Consider the following 7,866-nt stretch of genomic DNA (forward strand, 5'->3'; position numbering starts at 1 on the left):
CCTTCACCACAACTTTCCAGTAGCAGATAATAGCGTAAGCAATGTGATCAGGAATAGGCCGGTGAAGTCTTTAAGCCTACTTCGACATTCAACAAAACCATAGCTACTCTTTGCCTCCACTGATCTGGCGATTTCAACCCTATTTCAGCTTTGGATATGATCGTTTGCAGTTCCATAGTGTATTTCAAATTCACCTTCCTTTGTAGAAATCCATCCCACACAAACGATCCCTCATTCAGCAACAATGTTCTAGAATCTCCCAAGGCCGAATGTGAAGCATGTACTGACTTAAACTACCTGAAATTTGTTTCAAATTCTGTGCATTCATGCAGGTGACATTTTGCTGGAGTCTAAACAATATAACTTAATCTAAATCTTGACATCTTATTTGACTTTAAAAATGTGTGTAACTAAGACACTGGCGTATTGCCGTGTTAAAATAAATCGTAGTGATCTCAAAGGTGAATACTGTTGGTGACATGTTTTCACGCTGGGGACTGTGTTGCAGATTTCTGGGAGTGAGACCTGTTGATGGATTAGAAGATAGCAGCAAATGCGCAGTGACTGTGACGTCAGCCAGCAATAAAATCCCTCCTGGAATTTCTAATGCGAACCAGTGTCTGTATCAACTCCACAGACCTCGGGAATGCGATGATTCACCTCAAATAGTTAATAATACGTGTCTGCCCGAGAAATTAAATCACCTGACCGTAACAGTGCGATGAACTAAAACGAGTGTGCAGTTTCGGAATGATCGTACTTAATTATTCACACCTACATTGCAAAGGAGCTGCTTTAAAAGTATATTCCGCTAACGTCCAAAGCTTGCTGGCAAAGCGTGTTGCCAGCTCAAATACTAAAGACACACTGGAAATCCGTTAGCGACAGGAAGTATTTGTTCACACTCAATACCCCAGCCACATCAATCAGCCTCCCAAATTGTGCAAGTGGCGTGATGATAGCTTCCCGCTGGTCATTCGGGGCACAGCGATCACAGCAGGTATAGGAACACCCGCTCAACAGAGCGCTCACCCCGCTGTTTTCCAAACTATGCTTATCAAAACACAACAGCTACAACTTAAGTGATTGGACATGAGGTCAAAATCAGCGACTGCCACTTTGTTTCTCAAATTGATGCTCAACAATTGCACGCTCCAGAGAACAGTAATGCCTAAACTATCTGATGCAACGTAAGGACGAGGTTACCTGACTTCGCAAAGCACTTGGTGCGTTTGGAATCACCACGCCGGCGCTAAGGTCCATGAGCGCCTCCCTGCGGCATTTACGTCCTTACCAAAACTGCGGCCGTTTCAGGTCTCCAGCGCGATTCTTTTATTTTCTATTTTTAAGGTGTATGACATTAACTTTTCTTAATACGTGCAAACGGCAGTAACACGTGTTTCTTACGGTGACCTTTCGTGGGCCAGGGGAAATGAAGTTTCCATTCATACATTCAAAACCAGCATATCCATGTTTTTATTCAATTTTTAATACCACGTGGATATCCTATTTACTTCCGAAATAAGCAGCCTGATGTTTTAACAGAAGTGTTCTGAAATCTGTTAGTCGTGACAATTTATTGTGTTTCGGGGATCAGTGAATCCTTACCCCGACAGAGTTAAATTGTCACTAGTTTGAATTCCTAAGATATACAAATAGCCAATATAAGATTGCTGAAGAAGTGAAGCATACTCTCTAACTCTTTGGTAACCCTTCCAAACTATACACATACAATCTACATTCATGTATTATAGCTAATGATACATACAAAATGCTAGAAAAAACTCAGCAGGCCACGCCTGCAACATCTGTGGAAAAAGAGTACAGTCCACATGATTGGTCTCAGCCAACTCTTTTCAACTTACTCTGCCTGGCCTGCTGAGTTCCTCCAGCATTTTGTGTGTGTGTGTGTTATTTGCATTTCCAGCATCTGGTGATTTTTCTCTTATTTGTAGCTAATGATATAAATGTATTTTACTTTAGTAATTTAGGTGACAACCTGCAAAGTCAGAACAGTTGCAGTCAGGTAGTTTTACAAAGAAACATAAAACAAGTTACAAATGAATTTTCATAAAGTAATACAACATGGAATAGGCATGGACCCCATGACATCCATAAGACACCCATTTACACTAATCCTTTTGCTCTCACATTCTCCAACTCCTGCCAGGTTCTGCCATTTAGACACTACCCATCATTAGGATAGGGCAGAAAACTGGTACAACTCAGAGGAAGTCCATGTGGTTACAAGGGGAACATGCAAAATCCATACAGATAGTACCAGATATCAGGATTGAACCCTCAGCACTGGCTCTGAAGCTGGTTTGTCCATTTGATTCATGTACACTTGATCTAAACCCAGATTTGTTGTTTGGGTGTACTAAGAGATATTTTTCATCTCTTGCTAACTATTCATGGCTTTGTTACTTCTCAGCTTAATTTTTAACGTTGCTCTTGTACCTGTGACTCCTCCAAAACTGGAGGATTTCCGAAATATTCCAATTTATATCCCAACTCATACCATGGCCATTCACCTATCAACCCTATGCTTATTAACCTAATCCACTAACTTGTTCCAGTAACACTTCCATTTAGAATGTTTCAATATTGTAATCAAATTCTTGTGTTCATCCTCAGAACCTCCATAACCTACAACTTGCATCTCTACACCTCTGATCTGGGCTTCTCCTGCACCGTTGCATTTCATTGCTCTGCCTTTTGTGGCCAGGTCTTTTCTCAAAGTCCTGGAATTTACTCTACACCATTCTGCCCTTGCATCTTATATTCCTTAAAATATAGTTACTTAACTAGTAATTTGCTGTAATTTCTATAACTTGCTGATGATAGAAAAACGTCTAGATTTTAAGACAGCCTGAAATTTAGCAAGTTCTCTATGTACCTAGAACGTGGTCATATAAATACAATTTTACAATACAATGTAAAATGAGGTAATCAATTGTTACTTTTCTAAGAAAAATAAAAGATATGCTGCACGGACAGCCGGTGCTGATGCACAGATAAAGTTGATTATCTTGTGGACAACTGAACAACTATGGATTTGCAAAATCCTTAGTTGCAAAATTTTACCACATTCCCCACAATTTGAAATAAATATAAGCACAGGCAAAGCCAGTGGGGTGCTGTGTGCGGCAGAGTGAAGCCATTCCCCTGAGCTCTAATTTAAGTTTGCTGGGTTCCCTGCCAAAGCCTGAAGCTATAGGTCTGTTGTTGTAGCTCTGTGCCCAAGAGTAAAATACAGTCACCATTCCCCCACACTACACCACCTCAAGAAAAATAATATTTTTAAAAAAGCAATCATAGATGTCATTTAATAAAAATACATAGCAGAGGAAACCAAGAAAGAAGGCATATATAAATTTAAATTTCAACTAATGAAAAATACTCTATAAAATAATCAGCAACAATATACAGTATAGCTCTAATTAAATATTTTTTTCATAAGCATCCTGTCATGGCTTATGAAATACCTGCTAGGCTCCTGCAACTTATTAAACAAGTTTTTTTTCCTGTCATGTGGTTCTGTTCTAATTACCTTTAAACTATTGTCTTTAGTTACAAATGTTCTTATCACCAGATCATGTTTTTCCTTATTTATTCCATCCCTGTTATAACAATTTGCTGAACCTTCATTGCTCAAAAGAACCAGGACCAATATCCTTGTAGGAAGTTTAAACGGTATATCAGATAGAGTTCAAACTATCTTGGCAGGGGAATGGGAGTCTGACAGCAGTGAGAGAGTCAAGATTGGAAGTAGATTGTAAAGAATCTGGAGAGCAAAATATTAAAATTTGAGAGTAGAGGAGGCAAAGGCCAGATGAGCAAATGGTTATATTCCAATGGAAGAAGTCTTAGAAATGAATGTTAACAAAGGACTCAAAGATATGTGGGAGTATGATATTGTGCCATTACTGAAATATGGCTCATTAAGGAGCATTTTAACTGGCTGCATTGCTGTCTGGTTTGGGGGAAGCTACTGCACAGGATTAAAATAAGATGCAGAAAGTTGTAAACTTAGTCAGCTCCATCATGAGCCTCTGAAGCATCCAGAACATCTTCAAGGAGCGACGCTTCAAAAAGGTGGCATCCATCATTAAAGATCCTCATCATCAGGTCATGCCTTGTTCTCGTTGCTACCATCAGGAAAGAGGTACAGAAGCCTGGTGGTACACACTCAACAATTCAGGAAAGCCTCTTCCCCTCTGCCATCTGACTTCTGAATGGACATCGAACTCATGACCAGCACCTCACTACTTTTTTATTTCTAATTTTGCTTGACTTATTTAACTATTCAACATAAATACTTACTGTCATTTGTTTTCTCTATTATTATATATTGCTACCACAATGACAACAAAGTTCATGATATATGCCAGTGATTCTGAGAAAAGGAATGGTAGCTTGCCATTCCTGATTACTGTAACAATATTAGCAAAGTAACAATTACAGCTGTAAGGGAAAAAATCAACAAAGGGACAATACAGGTTGAACTGAGGAACTGAAGTGGGCCAGTCACATTGCTGGGAATACATTGCAGGCACTGAACAACTGGACAAAGCTAGAAGAGCAAATATTTGAGAATATTACTCAAGACAAGATATCAAGGCAGTAATGGTAGAGGATTTCAAGCAGTCTACATGGATCAGGACAGTAGCTTAAAAGGCATAGAAGGTGCAGAGTTCTTGAACTGCTCTCAGAACAAATCTTTTAGTCAGTATAGACATAAACCATAAGACATAGGAGCTTAATAAGACCATTTGCCCCATCAAGATAATTCTGCCATTCAATCATGGCTAATCCTTTTCTCCCCTCCTCCACTCCACTCCCCGGCCTTCTCTCAGTAATTTTTGATGCCATGCCAATCAAGAATCTATTAATTTCCACCTTAAATACACCAATGACCTGGCCTCCACAGGTGCTTTTGTTAATAAATTCCACAAATTCAACACCTTGTGGCTAAAGCAGTTTCTCTGCATCTCTGTTTTAAATGGATACCCCTCTATCCTGAAGCTGTACCCTCTTGTCCTAGACTCTGCCGCCATGGGAAACATCCTTTCCACATCTACTCTGTCTAAGGCTTTCAACATTCAAAAGGTTTCAATGAGATCCCACCCCACCCCCCATCCTTCTAAATTCCTGTGAGTACAGGCCCAGAGCTATCAAAAGTTCCTCATAACACTTTCATTCCTAGAATCACCCTTGCGAACCTCCTCTGAACCCTCTCCAATGCCAGCACATCTCTTCTTAGATGAGGGGCCCAAAACTGTTCACAATACTCAAGATGAGGCCTCACCTGTGTCTTATAAAGCCTCAGCTTCACATCCCTGTTCTTATGTTCTTTTGAAACAAATGCTAACATTACATTTACCTCCTCACCAATGGCTCAATGTGCAAGTTAGTCTTCAGGGTGTTCTGTCAAGTCCCTTTGCATCACAGATTTTTGTATTTTCTGCCCATTTAGAAAATAATCTGCACATAAATTGTTTTCTACCTAAGTGCATGACCATGCATTTTCCAACATTGTATTTCATTTGCTGTGGTGTAGGAGTACAAATAATTGGGTGTTCACCTCGACAACAGACTTGATTCGAAAACTAGCACCAAAGCTGCTTACAAGAAGGGAATGAACAGACTCTATTTTCTCAGGACACTGAGATCCTTCAATGTGTGCAGCAGAATGTTGGAGATCTTTTACCAGTCTGTTGTAGCAAGTGCAGTGTTCTTTGCAGATTTATGTTAGGGGAGCATAATCAGTGCTGGTGATGTAAAAAGTCTGAATAAAAAGGCTCAATCCGTTCTTGACTACAACCTGGACTCTTGAGTTAGTGGTGGGGAGGAGGTGACTAAACAAACTGTTAACTGTTATGGACAATCTGGCACATTTTCTCCATGAATAAGCAGTGGAGCACCCTTTCAAACAGGCTAATTCAGTTCCACTGTCACAAGGATCATTGCAGAAAATCTTTCCTACCAAATGCAATAAGCATATACAACAGTTCATCTCCATGCGACAGGAGAACACACATCACAGTACAATAGTCTGCTTTATTAATTTGTACATTATTATTGCACATTGGAAAATTATTATTGTGTATATTATTATTCTGTACTTTATTATTAGTTAAGTCTGAACATGGCTACTGTAACAAAAGAATTTCCTACTTGGGATCAATAAAGTATTTAATATTATTATTAATATTTTTTTAATTTACCAATTTCTTGCCCATTCTCTTAATCATTGTCTTTAGAAACGGGGATGGTGCCGGAGGATTGGTGTATTGCTCATGTGGTTCCATTGTTTAAAAAGGATTCTAAGAATAAACCTAGAAGTTATAGGCCTGTAAGTTTGACGTCAGTGGTGGGCAAATTTATGGAAAGTATTCGTAGAGATGGTATATATAATTATCTGGATAGACAGGCTCTGATTAGGAACAGTCAACATGGATTTGTGCATGGAAGGTCATGTTTGACAAATCTTTTTGAATTTTTTGAAGAGGTCACGAGGAAAGTTGACGAGGGTAAAGCAGTGGATGTTGTCTATATGGACTTCAGTAAAGCCTTTGATAAGGTTCCGCACTGAAGGTTAGTTAGGAAGGTTCAATGTTTAAGTGTTAATATTGAAGAAGTAAAATGGATTCAACAGTGGCTGGATGGGAGATGCCAGAGAGTAGTGGTGGATAACTGTTTGTCAGGTTGGAGGCCGGTGACTAGTGGTGTGCCTCAGGGATCTGTACTGGGTCCAGTGTTGTTTGTCATAAACATTAATGATCTGGATGATGGGGTGGTAAATTGGATTAGTAAGTATGAAGATGATACTAAGATAGGTGGCATTGTGGATAATGAAGTAGATTTTTCAAGCTTGCAGAGAGATTTAGGCCAGTTAGAAGAGTGGGCTGAAAGATGGCAGATGGAGTTTAATGCTGATAAGTGTGAGGTGCTACATTTGGGTAGGAATAATCCAAATAGGACATACATGGTAAATGGTAGGGCATTGAAGAATGCAGTAGAACAGAGTGATCTAGGAATAATGGTACATAGTTCCCTGAAGGTGGAACCTCATGTGAATAGGGTGGTGAAGAAAGCTTTTAGTATGCTGGCCTTTGTAAATCAGAGCATTGAGTTTAGGAAAACACAAAATGCTGGCAGAACTCAGCAGGCCAGACAGCATCAATGGGAGGAGGTAGTGATGACTTTTCGGGTGACGCCTGATGAAGGGTTTCGGCCTGAAACGTCGTCACTACCTCCTCCCATAGGTGCTGTCTGGCCTGCTGAGTTCTGCCAGCATTTTGCGTTTTTATTTATTTCCAGCATCTGCAGGTTCACTCGTGTTGACATTGAGTATAGGAGTTGGGATGTAATGTAAAAATTGTACAAGGCATTGGTAGGGCTGAATTTGGAGTATTGTGTACAATTCTGGTCACCGAATTATAGGAAAGATGTCAACAAAATAGAGAGAGTACAGAGGAGATTTACTTGAATGGTACCTGGGTTTCAGCACCTAAGTTACAGAGAAAGGTTGAACAAGTTAGGTCTTTATTCTTTGGAGTGTAGAAGGTTGAGGGGGTAATTGATAGAGGTACTTAAAATTATGAGCGGGATAGATAGAGTTGATGTTGATAGGCTTTTTCCATTGAGAGTAGGGGAGATTCAAACAAGAGGACATGAGTTGAGAGTTAGGGGGCAAAAGTTTAGGGATAACACAAGGGGGAATATCTTTACTCAGAGAGTGGTAGCTGTGTGGAATGAGCTTCCAGTAGAAGTGGTAGAGGTACGTTTGGTATTGTCATTTAAAGTAAAATTGGATAGGTATATGGACAGGAAAGGAATGGAGGGTGATGGGCTGAGTGC

General features: G+C 39.8%; 1 protein-coding gene across 2 annotated transcripts in view; it reads right to left on the minus strand.

Annotated features, from left to right (window-relative positions):
• The window catches only part of spock3 (SPARC (osteonectin), cwcv and kazal like domains proteoglycan 3), a 454,551-nt gene extending 453,325 nt beyond the window's left edge, over positions 1-1,226 (minus strand). The window contains exon 1 of one of the 2 annotated variants that reach the window (XM_059964877.1): positions 1,207-1,226. The gene's annotated coding sequence lies outside the window, so the exon portion shown is untranslated. The remainder of the gene's footprint in view (positions 1-1,206) is intronic. The other variant, XM_059964876.1, reaches the window with a different exon arrangement.
• Between the last annotated feature and the right edge of the window lie 6,640 nt (positions 1,227-7,866).

The sequence above is a fragment of the Hypanus sabinus genome, chromosome 3 (assembly GCF_030144855.1).
Source record: "Hypanus sabinus isolate sHypSab1 chromosome 3, sHypSab1.hap1, whole genome shotgun sequence".
Taxonomy (NCBI): domain Eukaryota; kingdom Metazoa; phylum Chordata; class Chondrichthyes; order Myliobatiformes; family Dasyatidae; genus Hypanus; species Hypanus sabinus.